Genomic DNA, 18,168 nt, shown 5'->3' on the forward strand with positions numbered 1-18,168 from the left:
GAAGAGGAGCAGTGCTGACTTCTAGACTGGGAACTTCAGGGTAATCTATTCTAGCAATTCCTCTCTCTCCTCTTCACCAGCTCACCATTAATCTGCCTGGTCCTCCTTAGTCAAGATGGCAGAGGGAAAAGAAAGTTTTAAATCACATGTCCTTTCCCCCAGCAAGGCAAATGAAGGCCAACCACTCTAAATAACTGTGTTTTATTTATAGGATATTTACAACACTTAATGATGCTTTAGCATTTTTCTGTAATGGTCAACACATTTTGTCCCCTGGAAGACTTTTAAATTAAGCCACATTTTTTGTTTTGCTCTGGCTTCCACCTGAAACACTCCTCTGGGTCAGGGATATTTACAACACGGATGTTTAGAAAACAGCTTAGAAGGAATAGGCAGGTGAAGAATAACACTTCTTCTAACCTGAGCTTTAATAGGTTTTCAGAGGGCTTTAATACATTTTTCCAAGTGTGAATGTGAGTACACTCCTTTGGCCTCGCTGACACCGTGCTCTATCAGGCGAGGCAGGTGAAGGGGAACAGAGACATAGAGAAAGCAAAGAGCACCATTTAACCCAACTATGCAAGTTATCTTTGAGTAAGCTTTCCTTGGCTCTCAAGCTCTATCAAGTCCGCAAAGATTCTCCGAGCAAGAAAAAGGAAAGGAAGACTCACCAGGAGAAAACCTCAGTTTAAGTGATTTGATTTATTCATAACAGCCAGCCCCACCATGGCACACAAAGGACAATGCAAGGGCTCTGTTATTGCTGCATCTTTATTTTCCATTAATTTTCCTGATCACAGAAGTTATCACAATAAGAGAACAGATTTTGCTCTTATGCTGTCTCTTCTTCTCCCAGTGACAGGAATAAGATGGGCAAGCCAGAAACTGTGGCCAGTGTTAGAAAGTGTAGCCACACCCAGGAAGGCCCTTAACCAAGAAAACATCACAAAATTAGTGACAAAAGCACATTTCATGTGGGAGCTGTTGGAACTCAACGATAGTGCAGCAAATGCATTTCAGAGATCAGTAAGGAACAAATAAAGGTGACCAGAGCAAAGCATCACCACTGGGACTCCACCTGCCTCTTCAAGGCTGAAGCATCCATTAACTGCAGGGCTCAGGAAGATGCCCAGTAACTTTCCAGTTCCTGCTTCCTGAGGTCCATGATGTTGCACATTAGGTGCCCAAATTGAAGGAAGACTGGAATGAGGTTAAAGCTATTAAGCTTCAAAGACGTGGTAAAGTCTAATCACAAATCTGGAGGAAGAGCAGGAGAAATTAGAAGGAATAGAGTAGAAGTTGTTTCCTATGAGTTTCTCCCCTGCAGAAGTACCTGTGATATATGAGGTTGTAAAAGGCTCCTTCTAGATGGCAGACAGAATTTTTATCCTAGTATGAGAAAAACCAATATAAGGCATGTTTTTAAATAAAGTAATTGATTAAAGTTAGTTTTTCTTTTATACCTGATTAGACCAAAAAGCTACATCTGAGAGGTTTGACAGCGCTTGGATCTCATGAGCAGCACATCGATTGGCTGCATGTTAAATTTAACAAAATAAAGCCAAGTTCAAAGCTCTGCAGACATGCACAGCAAGGAGCAGGGCTGCCAGAACACCACCTGTGGGTGAGCAGTCCATGGGGACCACATCCCTGTGTACACAGCACACCTGGGCACCTGAGAGCCCCGGCAGCACTCTGCTCTGCTGAGCTGCAGCACCTGCAGCCCACAGTGCTTGTTTTGTTGCATTTATGCAGGCAAAGATATACACGGCACTAATAGCTAGAGATTAGCATAATTTCTCAGTATTCAAGACTGCTGTCTTATGGCTCCCAGCTTCCAGAGGGAAACTCAGCCTGCAGCCATGAGATATGCCAGGAGCAGTGGATTTTGATCACATTCCCAGTATTCAGGCACGAGGCACTAATGTCTTCTTATTCAGTGATTATGCCATCTTTTGTTGTAAAATCCTAACTTGTACTTATTCAGCAATTCTGTCGCTCACTTTGTGCCCAGCCTGAGCCCACCCAGTGGGAGCACCAAGGGCACTGTAGGCCCTGAAGAGCTCGTGCATTAGAGCTTTTGCTATGTTACTCATTAATTTGGTGATGCTTTCTTGGTTAAGGGCTTACCTGGGTGTGACTACACTGTCCAACACTGGCCACAGCTTCTGGCTTGCCCATCTTATTGCTGTCACTGGGAGAAGAGACAGCATAAGAGCAACAGGGGATGAGCCAGCAGGTGCCTGCTGCAGGCCCCCAGGCTCTGCAGAGCTGCAGTTGTGACAGTGATGCACTGAGATCTCCAAGGCAAGCTAAACATCCACCCGTTCCTCCAACAGGAAATCTGAAATCCACCCTGCGAGGCATGGGGCAGAAACTGCTTAATTCTGCAAGGAGACTCAGTCGTTGCTGGGAGGTGCCAGCGCTGAGCAGCCACAAGCTCCTGCAGCCCAGAACTCAGGCTGGCTGCTGCTGGAGGCATGCGAGGGAGAGAGAGAGGAGCAGCCAGCCCCGGCTCAGGCTTTGCCTGGGACAATGTCAGCGTTTGCATTTAACCCCTTTCTGACCTCTGTGTGAAATGAAGGTGCCTGGAAGCAAAGCAGAAATAGTAATGAAACAGTTCATTGCTCAGTTCACAGTAAGCAAGGACATCAGAAACTTTCACTACAGAAGGCAGCAGCCACAGTCAGATCAGTCTATTTGATGTTTGAATTAGAGGTTAAGGGCGGAGGAAAAGGAGACTCTCGTTGTTTGTGATAAAACTCATCCTTCTCTCTGGATACTGCTAAGCCATCCCTGGCAGGGATGGACTTTCATCCCTGGCTCAGACTTCTGAAGAACAAATCTTTTTGCATTTTGAATGCACCAGATGGTATGCCTTTACAAAACTGGCCTCCAGGGAAGATACCTCTAAAATCCCTTCCTGCGAGGACTTCACTCTCTCCCGCCTCCCCCCCAAATCACTCAGTCCAGGCTCTGTGTAATGTGGGACAGAAGCATCTGCCTTTCCTTTGGCAATTGCATTGTGTTATGCTATTAAGAAATATGCCCAATCTGCCTTCTTTTCAGCTCAGTATATTGTACTTCTCCTAGATTGATGGATACCTCAGACCAAATAGTTCTGCATGGCCTAGGCTGGGGTAATTGGATTACATTTATGTGAAACCCAGACATTCTCAGGGGTGATTTTCTTTTTCAGACTGCCATTAGAGTCCCAAGGAAAGCAAGTACAAAAGACTAAACTAATCTCACATTAAACGGGATTTTTTTTTTTTGATTGAGTTGCACAGGGCAGTTGACTTTTAATAGGAATTCCACATCTAAGAGACTAAAAAAATCCCCAAACTCCCAACCCCAAAGGAAGGACTTCAAACCATGAGAAATGAGGAAATCTGCATTAATGCCCACACAAGTGCTCAGGGTCACCCTGCTGTGCCCATGGGTGCTGGCAGCTGGTAATTCACACAGTGGCAAAATCCAGGGTAATTGACTCTACTGTAACAAATAAAACACACTTCGAAAGAGTCTGAAATTATTATCACGATGGTGTGGAAGTGTCTGAGGCACAGGGAGAAGGCACAGCTCGGAGAAGGTCACTCAGTGAGGCCACGGAGGAGCTGGGATCAGAGCCTGAGTCTCAGACCCTGAAGCCAAGGGCAAATGCATTTGTGGCTGGCAAGATGTGCTGGGAAGATAAGCTGGCAAGGTACTGGCAAACTCACTGTTCTAACTTTGCTGTGGCAGTGGAAGAGGAAAAAGCCTCAATCTTGAATATTAAAAAAAAAAAAAAAAAAAAAACCAAAGATACTTGTGACACATTTTGAGTGAAATATTTTGAATGGCTGCTGTGGCCAAGGATTCATTTGGATGTGCCTGCAAGGACACACAGGGCACAACCAAACCTGCCAGTGAGAAAGTGCAGCAATCACTCCTCATTCCCAGCAGAGGAGTGTCCTCACAGCACCTGGATCTGCATCCTGTGGCTGGCCCAGGACCAAGGAGATTTCTTTGAACTCTGTGATTTCCAAAATGTAAATAACCATTTTGTCCTCTGACAGGATTTTGTTAGTATTTCCCAAGGGAGAAGATATTCTTGCTTGAAAATGCAATTCAGAAAACACTTTCAAGGCTACTCTGAAGCAGAGGGGAGAACATTCTTTCACAGACATGAGGGGTATTAACTATTTTCCATTATCTTACTAATTGTCTCATAACATCCCAGCAGCATTTATTTTTCTTAGTGCAATGCAACTGAATTACATCTGAATGGGGAGTAATTAAACTAGTTAGCTCTTTTTATTTTGCCTCCCTTGCAGACACAGACCTAATTTGGGTTCATCTTGAATGCTGTTGCTATAATGTGAGCTGTACTTGGAGCTGAGCAACAGAGGACATGGAGTAGTAGTTCAACCTGCAGGGAAAAGAAACACGGAAAAATCCAAGATAAATGGAATCAGAAAGGCTCCTCTGATTGGATTAGAATCTTTTCCTTCAGAGCACAAGACCTTCAGCAGGGAAATATGGATTGTGTCTCAGAAATTAGCTAATTTGTAGTTTTTTGCCTGTGCTCGTAGCCCTGGCCAGAAGCAGTGATGGAGCCTGCAAAGAGAGTAATCAGGAGGGGGGAATGAGCCCAGAAATGGATGCAGAGATCTCACAGTAGTGTCACAGGAGGCAGCAGGCTGAGAGCCAAACCACACCGCACAGGTACCTCCTGCTGTGGGTGCAGGCAGCACCAGTGACCAGAGCTCAGCTTGGCTCAAGAGCGCAAAGAGGCGCTGATTTCAGCCAGGTCTTACACTGCAGTGGAAGGTCACTCTGCTCAGCTGCTGGCCCTGGGAGAGCCCCAGTGCTGGGAGCAGCTAGCTCTTTTCCTTCACCTCTCCTCTCACACAGAGGCACTTTTCTGCTCCCCAAGCACCCAGGGACCAACGAGCACTCAGTGAGTGCCTGTGCTGGCTGAGCCGCCCCACGTACACACGCCGAGTTTGGTGTGGCTTGGGGCACCCCCAGCACTCGCACAGACTTTTCCCTGGGAGGCTGTGACATCTTCCAGCCTGGATTTCTTTTCCCTCTTGGCATCACCGAGTTTGTCATTCAGTCAATGGTTGATGTCATTTTTATGTTTGGAGAGGAAATTAGTCAGAGCTCAAGGATAAAACAGCAGTGATTTCTGGTACCCCACAGGTACAGAGAAATGACATTATTGTGTATTTGTGGGAGTTAAGATGTGTCACCACGGATGTGTCACAACCCTGAGAGCCTCAGAACTAGGCTGTGCCCTCAGTTCTTCCTTCTCTCTGCCCTAGATGGATTTGCTATTTATGGGGTGGGAGGAACAGGGCACACCTCAGCTGTTGATTCTGCAGATAAGAAAATACCTCTTGGCTTTATCTCCTTGACATACTTGAGGCTTCCTTTTCCCAAGTGATCAACTATTTTGTGACTAATCTTTGTCACAAAATAACTAAACAATAAAATCGTTGGTATAAATACCTCTTGCTTGATGAGGAAAAAAACCCCTCCCCACTCCCCATCTCTTTCCTTCCTGCTCCCTCCCTATAAGTGCCTGGTCACCCCACACTCAGCCCCACTTCAGATAATAAGAGGGAATAGAGAAACACAGGAGGAAGCACAGGACAAGAACTAAAATGCTGAAGAAATGGAAGAAATTACTTCTTTCATCAGGAGATTTTCTACCAAAAACAAACAGAGATTTTATTTTTCTTTTTTGGGTTTTAAGGACAGCCCTTGAGCTCGAGCCTAGAGCTTTAAAAAGAGTCAAGGAGAGCTGTTTTTAAATCAATCTGTTAAAATCCATTCCAGAATAAGCTGCTTACATGGTTTGTACAAGTCATGTACTAATGGGAAGAAGGAAAATCTAGCACTGGAAGTCATAAGAAGAAGCTTGTTGGACCAAGCATACCTTATTGAAAAAACAGGATGTAGAAAGTAACTAGCCCAGAAAATTACTTTTGGTTTAAATGTGGTGTTTCTAAATTTGCTCCAAAATGAAAAAAACCCTGTTAATTTTAAAACATTCTTCTTAAAACTGAGCAACAAAACAAACTCAGTCTTACATGGAAAGATATATAGCTTGGAACAATTAAGAATATTTTCTGTAAGAAATAGAGCAATATGACAGTGAATGTATCATTGACAAATTTACCTATAGATCTGTATTATGACAAACATAAAAATCTATCTACACTACAATACAGCTCTTCATAATAGGTTTTGATAGCTGAATATGTAGAAGCTGTCATGAATACAAATGGAGGGAAACTTGCTTTCCATCTATTCTGCAACACAAATCTTTTTGTGTGTCACTGAAATAATTTCTGCTGCTTTTTAAAAGAAAAGAAAAAGATACTGGGAATGTACTCCTTTTTCCAGCTACACCATTTGAAGCTCTCATCCAATTTTTCTACAGCAAAAGCACAGAGAACCTGAGGGCAGAGTCTCTGAGTGTAAGGGCTACAAATTTAGCAAAGGTATTGCTAGTAAACATGTTTATTTCACAGGGTGTAAAGAACAGAATTTATATTGTTAAATATAATTGTAGTGATGGTGTCATTGGGACAGAACAACTTAAGGTAGGGGCTGGGGGAATTGCATTTAATCCTATTTACTTTTTATTTTGGGTGAAGAAGGAAGTAGGAGTTTGCTACTACTGAGCAGTGAGAAAACTGCTGTTCCATAACTGTGAAGGGCTAAAAGTAGTTATTCTTTTAGAACCCTCATTACAAGCAAGTTAAATAAAAAATAAGCCCGGCCATACTGTAAGCAAAATATATGCATACACTTTGGTGTGTGGTGGTGAGGCATGGAAAAAGTGTTTCAAAAAGAAAAATCTTCACTGGTTCTCCAAAAGAAACAGAGGCAGCTGGACAGCAGGATAAAAATCTGAAGTTGTAAAAGCTTTAGTTGAACTCAGAATCCAGACTTATGAAAGGAATAAAATCTTTACTATGCTGTGGATGGGCAATTTCCCATAAAGAAAATCTTCTCCTGTCCAGTGCTTTCTGTTATTAATCCTTACTGTGTCTCAGATTATCTTCATCTGTAACCCTTTAGAAGTAATACTGCTTTATGAAGCTGGCACCTTTTTTTCTAACCAGAGAATTAAAAACTCCTCTTAGGCTGGGCTCCAAAACCAGAGTGCTGACAATATTAGCCCTTCCTCAATCACACTGTGCACACACCTCTGGTCAACAGACTTGGGGATGTTTTCAGGCAACTGTCCTGCCTGCTGAAGGAAGAGCACAAGAGCCATATAAAACCCCATTATGGCTGGGATGTAAGAGAGAGCCATAGATTTTATGCACATAATACATTCCTGGCTTATAGCATTTTATAAGCTACAAAGAGGATGTTGTCTTTGAAGCATAAAGTGGTGGACACTTGGCTGTCACTTTTGGTTTTATGGGCATCCAAGGGGAAAACAACCTCTCTCAAATTGAGCTGGTTGTCAATTGGCTGATGAGAAGCTCAAAATTACCCAAAAATGTGTGCTTCCAGCCTAGAAAGCCCAAACCACATCCCAGGCTGCATCAAAAGAAACATGACCAGAAGGGCAAGGGAGGTGATCCTGCCCCTCTACTCCACTCCCATGAGACCCCACCTGGAGCTCTGGGACCCCAGCACCAGAAGGATGTGGAGTTCTTGGACTGATTCTAGAGAAACACAAAGAAAATCAAAGCATTTTGGTTTTCTCTGTAACCTGGTTTAGTGCTGGGTGACCCTGCCCATAGAGGACAGTTGAAAAGAGATTGTCTTTAAGGTCCATTACAACCCAAAACATGCCACAATTCTATGAAATCACAGCCTATATCCAGCCCACAGCCCATTTTCCACGAATAAACAATGAAATTAAAGGCAGGGGAGACTTCAAAGTAATTCCTTGTATTATCTGCAGGTACGTACCCATACACTGCTGTTCAGACAGCTGGGGAGAAAAAGATTGCAGGTAGGGCAAAAAGGAAGACCAGTCTCCAAAAACTGTTTAATTACTCATTTTTTGGACTCAAATCAAGTGCCATGAGTAAACTGCATGCCTTTATCCCATTTAGAGATCCCACATGTTTGTTCATTGCTGATTGCCCTAGAACTGGCATATTGCTGGGAGACAGAAAAAGGAGGGGAAAGGAGAGAGAGGTTTCAGCTTAACTTCTTCACATATGGATATCATGGGCTCAGAAAACCTGCACTTCAGATGATGGTCTTTTCAAAAGTCCAAAGTATGTGTGCAGCAAGCATTGAAGTGACACAGCACTCCCAGAAGTGGCTGTTCCTGTGGAGCAAGGGGTGCCTGAATTAAACTGCGCGGTTTCTCCGCTCTCTTAATTCCATCACGTTCCTGTGCACATGAAACTGCATATTAGGAATTATCCAACTCAGGATACTCTATGATTCTATGATTCCATAAAGCCTACACTCCACGTGCCATGGGATGCTTACCCTCCTAAATGCAGAAAGTTTAATGCACCGGTGTGTCTGGATGTGCAGCTCTATGAACAAACAAAGCTGCAGGCTGTCCCTGTGTTATTCCAAGAGACAATCACACAAAACAGACTCACCCAGGAGAGCTGCAGTCAGTCCATTTGGAAATACAACTGCCCATCAATGACAAACCAGGGACTCTCTACAGCAAATAGTTGGCTCAAGTTGGGAAAAAAAAAAGCCTCCCAACAGCTCCACGCTCAAGTGAAAGAGAGGAAGTGCTTAAAGCAGAAAAGTCCCATATCTAAAAGAGATAAAAATGAAGACTCTTCAAATGCAGATCAGGGAGAGATGAGGTTTTGTAACACTTCCAAGGGAAAAATACAAACAGACTGCACTTCAGAGCCTCAGCACAAGTAATATTAAGGAATTTTCTTCAGAGAAGCAAAGCCTTTGTCTAGTCTAATCTGCAAATACACAGAAGTTATTTTACCTCTGAGCAGCTACAAGCTGGTGCAAATAATCCTCTTCATCTTCCAACACCAGCATCAGAGGTGGCTGACAGTGAATGTCTACTAGCAGCATTTCTTGCTACTCAAATCCATCTGCCTTTGACAGCTTACTGCAGCTCATTTTCATCTAGTAACCCATGATCAACATCGTAGAAAATGCAACACATGTTGGAGCTCCTGGTAATCATGAGCTCCTCAAATATAAATAATTGCTGTTACAATGAAGATTCATGTATGTGCATTTTTGGGAAATGCTAAAACTTGCTACACAGTTGTCATGGAGCCTCTGGTTCTCAGAAGCAGCTGGGCCATTTTTGTAAATAAACATTTCTTATCTAGTTTCAAAATATTTGGTACATGCACTTAAAATGTAACTGCTCTGTTAATAAACGTTAGAGGAGATCAACTTTATGTATCAAATTTCCTTCTCACCATTTTTTCTGACTCTACGTAGATTTTGTACATTTTGACATAGAAATTATTTGTTCTTGTCTGCACAGTGCATCAACAGCAGGACCTGGTCTCAGATTGGGCTCCAAAACATTGTTTTGTGATAAATAATCTGCCAGTTACATCACTGAAGTACCCACATTTATATAACTCAGTGCTGCTTCTGCTAATTCAGGAGAGGCTGCCCGATGTCGTTGTTCTCAGAAGCTGGTGGTTCTAAATGAGGAGCATACAGGTGCTTTGAATTTTTTTAACTTGTTATTATGGCATAATTGGTTGCTTGCAGATTTAAATTTTATTCATGAATTGTCTGCACACCTGCAAAATGTAGGAGATTTATTTTAGCTTGTCTTTTTACAACTGGTCTGAGGATGAAATGCAACTCTGCCATAAAGTTCACCAGCTGCAGAATTTTTCTTCTGTCCCATAATACTCCTTAGATGAGGTTCAAGTGCATTAGCAGGGAAGTTTCAGAGCAGATTCTTTTTTATTTTCCCCCAGCTTTTAAGTGGTGTATGTTCCTCCCTGGGTATCTACACAGAACTTGCAAATACTAATGAGAGGTGCGTGTTGTTCCTGTGGGAAGGCAGACCTAATACTGAAACTCTGCTCTGCTAGGTGCTCATGTCAACAATTTCATTTGTTTTGGCTAGAGGTGTCCATGATTTACTCATTAATCCTGAAATAGAATTTTCACTAGTTAGTTAATCTAAATGGTAATAGTTAATCTAAAATGGTGCTACTACATTTAAAATAATAATAATGTGTTTAAGAATCTCACCATTTCTTTTCCTCCACACACGGTTTTACACACCTTTAGGAACGACTACCAAGCATGAGGAAATAAAGTGCTCCCAGCCCAAAGAATACTCCAATTATACCTTAAATTATGTAAACCTAGTGAGTAACTTTTAACCAGGTTAAAGGTGTTTCTGTCCAACAGCCAGCTTATTAAAGTTTTAAAAAGGGACAACAAGGAACAAGCCTGAAAAATCTCCACACCCTCGCAGCTCCTGAACACCTCTGACTGCAGCCAGAGTCAGCTCACTTTTCTGCCTGTCCTTCCACGCCGTGAGGACAGGTGGTTGGAGAAAAAAGAAGATGCAATTTTTGCAAGGATGGACCTAGAGAGCGCAACTTAACCTGCTTGGCATTACTAACAACACAGCCTCTACAGGCAAATGGGGAATAAATTCTCATTAGCCCAACATAACACGTAAGGCTAAAGCATACAAGTCACTTTATGATGATCTGCTGGAAAATAACTGTCAGCCATAGCACCCTGATCCACCTGGTGTCACAATAAAAAAAGTGGCTTCACCCGTGTTAAATTTTATATGAAAAACAGTTTTGTTCTGCTCAAGCTATCAATTTCTAATTTAATTATGCTGAATATTGAATTTTACTTGTGCAAACACAAATTGTCAATACATTATTTCATGCCTAAGGATTTTAGGTCCTTTCCTCTAAGACAATGCATCACAATTTATTGAATATCCATAGCATTGACCAATTTTTCTTCTTTGCCTGTATACCAGAATTACTTATTGTAAAAAACTTATTTTAACGCTCAGATGATGACAAAGATATGTCCCCAATGTTATTTCAAGGATATACTTAAAAAGCCCCCAAACTTTTAGTAATAAATAAGTTGCACGTTCATAGGAGAGAAAGCAGAATAATCACTCAACTGCTTTAAATAAATTGTGGTACCCTAATGCTAATCAGCTTTAGTAACCTCAGAAAAAAAGGAAGTGAATGTACATTCATTTATATTCATTAACTAGGCAGGTTTTCTATTTCAGGAAAGCAGAAGGGTTATCATGAGACTTTTGTTTCTATTCCTCCCATAGAACATCAGTCTTTGCATCAAAAGCATGATGTTTCACTTTAAACAGATTTTTTCATGCCTCAGAATTTTCTCCTCAAAACCACATTGAGCAAAAATGATCAGAACCATTGATACATTAAAACAGTAGGAAAATTAAATACAGAAGATTTGAACCCTAGGGACACTTGGATTTCTTAGTGCTGCTTCAAGGGATAAAGAATTTGAAAATCGTGATGTAAAGATGGCAATTATTTCTGACCTGAAATGACTTGAAAGCAGAGTTCAGTAGAGTTCAGTCAGCAAGATTTTTGTCACCCAAAGTCTGAAATGCTTTTAGCCCTACTGAATTCAGTGTGGTGCTCTCCAGTGAACACTGACAAGAGTGATGTTTGCCCCACTCTCCGGGCTCTTGGGGCTTTTGCTGGACAGGTCATTTCCCAAAAGGTGCCTGACTCTGCTCAAAGACTAAAGCAAGCAAGCCAAACCCCACCCTGCTGCTCAGTGAGAGCGACGTGCCCTGAGATGTGGCAAGTGGATTGGTGAGAATGGCTACCCTAATCAGTCAATACTCCCATGTAAATATGTTTATATACACACATCTGGGGTATCTATAGACATGGACCATTTTGGCACTCCCTCATGTCAAAAAGTCACATTTTGTGGCCACATGAGCCCTGAGGGAAGCAGAGATGATGTATCTCTCAGCTGGCTGCTTCCTTTGAGCTGACTCCAGGTACTGGGTGGGCCTTGCATACCAAGGTCAAATGCCACAACGTGTATACTCTTAAGGGAGGGTTTCCTGATCAGTGCCAGAGAGTAAAATATTCCTTCAATGCAAGAGGAAAACCCAGGTCATCTTGGCTTCTCTTGAGCCATTCAGTGCAGCTGACCAATCGCTTTCTTCTGCAGGACAGGCTAGTGGGCAAGAGAGGCAAGGCGCACACCATAAATTCACTTTCAGAGTGAGAAAAAACCCTTCCCAATGACTGCTTTGTGTTCTAAGGCAAAGAGAATGAGAAAACGAAGCATCACAAGACATCACAGAAAAATACATATTTTCCTCTTGTCTCTGTGGTTCTTAATTTGGGGAGTGGAGGGGTGCTTTGTTTTGGTTGGTTCATTTGGTTTCATTTGGTTTGGGTCTGGGTTTTTTGTTTTGGTTTGGTTTTTTTTTTGTTATTTTTAAGGCAGTTCTTCATTAGAATATAGCAGAGCATCCTGCTATGGATGAAGCACAGTGGCCAAGGGGTCAGGCTATCAGCTTCCAGTAATATAAGACAATTCAAGTGAAAAGTGATATATCTGAAAGACAGAAAATAAAATGCAGAGCTTTATTACCAAGAAGGTGAACCAGAAAATAGCATACAAAGAAATACAGGCAATTCAGTAGTAAGGAGAGAGGGAAATTCACCTAAGCACTGCCATGGACAGGAGTCTCAGCAGGGGCTCAGACATAATGAGAAGGACTATTCCCTAAGACTACTTGGACCAACATCAAATACCTTTAATTTTCACTGATGCCTATTAAATTGAATTAATGCAGTGGAGCTGTCTCATACCCCAAGAGGCCCCTGGCACAAGTGCCAGCTCCAAGAGCAGAGAATTCCTCTCTGGTTTCCATTCCCAAGCAGAAACATCAGTGTTTCATGGAAGGCTTGCAGGAGCCCGCTGTGGCTCCCTGACACTAGCCATGCCGTGTGGGCAAGCTGCCTTCCTCCTGACATCTTAACAAATTCAGGAGCAATTCTTCACCTTGATTGCTAAAGACTAAAAGCAAAACAACCATAATCAATTACAGCATGCAAGGCCTAGGAGGAAATTTAAAAACGAGCTCTCAAGGTCAGCAATTCAATGGAAATAGATCCTTGCTGACAAGAGGCAGAGCTTCCCTGAGCTGGTGGCTACATCTGCAGGACAACTGCACCATGTGCATTTTCAGCATGTCAGAGAAGCAAACAGGAACATGTGGAGCTGATTGGCAGCACACAGAAGGGTTAACCCTCAATTCCACGACAGAACTTAACCCAAATAAGGTCTATGATATCAAGTCTGAAGGGAAAAGAAATCAATTCTGGTTCCCATGGGTAGGATTTCACCGCTTGATTAGAGAAAGAAATGAATCTTTAAAGCATACTTACAGGAAAGGTATCTTCCATTTTCATGAAAGATGGGGATGGCTGCATCCCAAGTTAATGAAATCAAGTCTTCTGTGCCTGTTTGAGGATTTAATCTATTTGAATTATGCAAATATCAAATATAACTTCATTGTATAAAACTTCAAAATGAGAACACTATCCATAATATCCATGGGGGCCAAAATTATATCCCCACTTCCCAAACTTAGCATTATTTCATTGAAGGCCAGAAGGAGGTTGTGAGTTTGTCCTACAGCATTGTGTTCCAGCTATGACAGTCAATTTAGAGGACATTCCTGCCTGTCAGCAAATAAACATTAATTCATTTCAAATTTCACCTCCATTTGATAAGGTTAAAGCAATTCTCTCGTGGAGATAGGGGCTCAGAGGCAGGGTTTTGAGTGGCAGTCATCAGGCACAGGGTGGCTGACAGCCACGTGGGCTGGGAGGAGGGCACCAGGGCAGCCTGGCAGAGTGCATCTGGGCGGCAAGAGGAGGAGCAGCACAGGAATATCTTACCACGATTCAGAGACAAAAACATGCAAGAAATGGCTCCTTCACCTACAGGCAGAGATCTGGATGTGCACCAAGGGAGACTTGTGTGGTCCCAGGCCACCTTTCTCAAAGCTCCCTTTTGGAAAAAGATATTTGAAAGGTATCTGAAATGTTCAGCTTGCATAGGCTTGCTGGACCTTGCAAGTTCATCAGTCTCCCAAAGAAGGACACAGAGACACACAGGCCACATCAAGGAGCACCAAACATGACTTTTCCATTCCAGTCTTTTCCTTCCAAACCAGCAGAGTCCTTGGCTTTATGGCCAGAGACGTGTCTCCACTGCCAGCACAGGCAACCACACCACAGACTTGCAGAAATGATCACATTCTGTACCCCAAAAACTGAATGAGTTCGGTCCCACTCTCCAATTGTAAAACTGTCCCTGGCCATGTCCTTCTCATGATTAGAAATTTTCTCATTTCTGTCTTTGCTCATTCATGGTCCCTGTAGACCTATTAGTTCTTGTGCCAATGCTCTCATTTAGATCAATGCAGAGAACATGGCAGTATTTTGTAATATCAGAGTGTTTGCACTGTAGGACAATGTTTCCTAAATTGTCAATATGTTCTTGGTAATAGAAAAGAATGCATTCAGATGTTGGCTTGGACCAGGAGACAAATAGAAAGGGGACATTTAAATTCCAAGTTGCTATCAAAAAGCTTTTTAGAATTCAGTAGACGTGTACATGAGCAGGAGGCAGGAAAAGGGAAGGGAATCCAGCCAATGGAAAGCTTCAGTCTCCAGACATTAACTTCAAACAATGAGTTCCCAAGGCTGCCTCCAAGTACACCAGGTGGGGAAAAAATTCCAAGAAAGAGCACAAGGGAAGCACTGAAGGGAAGAAGAGGAATACAGTCACAAACCTCCCCAGGCACAGACACTGCTCCAGCTGAGGGAGGATGGCCCTTTGTGCCCACCAGAGCAGCTGTTTCAGAAGAACTTTCTCATTTTCCTCTTCTATTGCTGTTTTTTGGTTGGTTCTTTTTATAGCAAATCTATAGTCAGCATGGATTTAAAGCTCTTTAAATGTGGACTTAATCAAGGGTACTACAACTTTCAGACTCAAGTCTCTAAGCTGAAGAGGAAGGTGCACAGGCTGGAGGGAGCGTCCTTGCTCTGCAACTGTAGGCAATTGCAAACTGCTTGACATAACCTGACTTAAACAGGCTGGGCTCCTTGGGCAGTGTCTGAACATGCTTAACCTGCCAGGCTTAACCCATTGCACAGTGAAATCAGACTGATTGTGCCCAGAGTCACTCTGCATATGGCTGTTTCTCAATCCCTTTTGCAGGGTTTTCAAACGAGGGTATAAACCAGATCTTCCTCTTTCCTTGGCACTCACTGCCCCACTGTACAGATAACTCAGAGCCAGCTGAATTCTTCTGTTTGCCATGTTAAACGATGCAACCTCTTTTTAGCTTCTGTTAAAGATCTATCTCTCCATTCTCCAGCCACCTCTGTAGCCTTTTTTTCCTCCAACCTCAATATGGGTAGTTACACATTGCATTTTTTCGAAGTTCAAGTTTAAAAATAAATATATTCTAAACCATTAAGATTCACTTAGCTACAGAATCATCATTCAAGATTCAAAAGTTTGTGTATGTCTGAAAATGCCAATACATGCTTTTACGCACTTTGGCAGAAGCTGATGCCATCATTATTAGCACAAAGGCTTAGGTATTTTGGCTTTCAAGACAAAACAATCCCTTAAACACCATCTTATGGACACCTGTGACACAACCCATTTCTCCCATTTTAGACAAACATTTCTTTGAAGCAAACAGAAAGGTCTGTTGAGTAAACCTGTGACAGAGAGTCAGAAGGCTTTTAGCAATTTCACTGTCTGAAGGACAAGGGCAAGCACCAGCATGCTTGCTTTTGACTTCTCTTTGACCTTCATCACACAACACTGGTTCTTATCTCATGGTTAAAACCTGACATGTTAACAGTTGTGTTCACAAGAAAGACCGTTTGAATATCTGTGTACTCTGCTGCTGGCGTACTGCAACCTTTAGCTACCTTAAAAGTTTTATTCTGATTTTTGGTTCAGTGTTAGCAGATTCAAGAACTTTCTTCTACAGAAATCTTTAAGCATTACTAAGAGATTCAACTGGTGGGGACCTTCATTCTCAGTGTCTTTAAGGGACAAATGTCAGCTTGATTTTCAAACTCAGGGAGCACAAAAGTTGTCTTTATTGGTGAGAGAGACAATGTGAGGCACAGGAATTGTAACATCAGCAAATACTGGAGCTTATCAAACAAGACACATTTTGGTGTACACACAACAGAGGTAAGTAACACTCAGAAATGAACACCTTTTTTTCTTTAAAAGTTTACATTTTAGGGGCAGAAGGATGTGGGGAAAAAATAACCAAAATTTGAGGGAGAGCATTTCAATCCCTTTTTTTTCCTCCTGTGTACTCAAAATTTTTGTTCTACTATCTTAAAAAGCTCACGTTCCTGTGCCTGGCTGAAGGCAGACAGATTGCATGCCTGGTTTTGCATATACAGAAAGTTTCATATTGGAAGCAGACATACTGGGACAGACCTAGGACTCACCTGCCCATTAATTTCTCTCTGTGATGATCCCACATAGAGATCTGCAGGAGGAGGAACCAGGGATTTTCCTGTTCTATTCACACCAAGGTCTTGGCAGTATCAGGAGTTTCTAGAGTGGAGATTTTATCTTGTTCTTGTCAGCACTATCCTTCAAGGTTATATTTAACCTCTTTTAACATCTCATTTTTACATCTGGCTTCCACAACAGCAAGTTTCACAATTTAAATTTTGTGCCTTAGGGTAAAAGGGCAGTTACAGCAGTAACTGCAATTACAGCAATTAGAAGAATTATATAGATTATTATATTATATAATTATTATATAGAAGGCATAGGTATATACTGAACTCCAGGGATTTGGTTATGAAGGAGCAATCAATAAAGTTTTCTAATATTTCTTCAAATCAAAATCACCTTCAGCAGCACCATACCAGACACACCACGAAAAGCCTGGGCATGAGGTAGCTGCTCATTTAGCTGTGTAAGACAATCATTACACTGAACAAAAAGCAAGCTGGCAATAATATATGGAGGAGCAAATCGAGGTGGATTTGCAGAAATGCTGTGTGAGCAGTGACAATATATTTACACTACCCTCTGAGAGGGGCTGAGCTCCTTTGCAAGGTTCAGCTAGAGATTGGAGCAGATGCTGCCTAATCAAACACGGGAAAAGAAAACCATTTACACCGAGGACAAGGATAGATGGCTAAGAAATGTTATCTTCTCTAATGAACCCCTGTTGTTTTTATACTGATGATTAAAGTTTCGTTTCCTGTTAATTGTTACACCTGTGCCTCTGTTTGCAGGTGGTTGTCAAGTGCTTTCTGAGCACTCACAGAACTCTCCCTGCATGCTTCTGTAACAACATCCACCTGCTGATGGATCCCCAACTCTAACCTCATATCTGCATTTCAACTTAATTTCCCTATTCCAAAAATTGATAAGAACAAAAATGCTGGGTGCTTTTAAGAGGGAATTAATGCAACAACAAGAAACTCAGAGACAGCTGAAGAGGAAACATGGAAAAGTTAGCTCATCACAGTACCAGACCTCTTTCTCAGTTTCACCTTTCCTTGAAAGTCACAATTCATAAGATTAAAAGGTTCTTGGCAGACTCATTTAATCCATAATATTCTGGCCTTGATATTACTCATCCATGAATAGCAGAGATCAGAAGGATAACTGCTTTCTCACCTAAGCAGTATAAGCTTATGATACCCTCAGAAAAAGGCTGGAAAACTGCTACAGCACATTGTGCCAAATAGAATTTGAAATCTCTGTTTATCTTCAATGGTTTAGGAACTCACCTGCTACAATGAAAGAGAAGAAGTCTTTAAGATACTGGTCAGTTCTCTGTTTCTTACACAAATGTTGCCTCCAGTAAACCAAGAGGTTATGTGGGATAATCACAGAACCACAGAATGATTTGGGTTGGAAGGGACTGTAAAGCTCATCTTGCTTCAACCCCCTGCATGGACAGGGACGCCTTCCATCAGACCAGGCTGCTCCAAGCCCTGCCTAACCTGGCCTTGGACACTTGTCCAAGTCCTTTGGAAGGCATCCTGTCCTTCAGGAGTGTCAGCCACATCACTCAGCTTGGTGCCATCTGCAGATGTGCTGAGGGTGCACTCAGTGTGACACCCTGTGTCATTAAGATAATAAATAACAAAATTGAAAGCTTCACTA

The sequence above is a fragment of the Anomalospiza imberbis genome, chromosome 7 (assembly GCF_031753505.1).
Source record: "Anomalospiza imberbis isolate Cuckoo-Finch-1a 21T00152 chromosome 7, ASM3175350v1, whole genome shotgun sequence".
NCBI lineage: Eukaryota > Metazoa > Chordata > Aves > Passeriformes > Viduidae > Anomalospiza > Anomalospiza imberbis.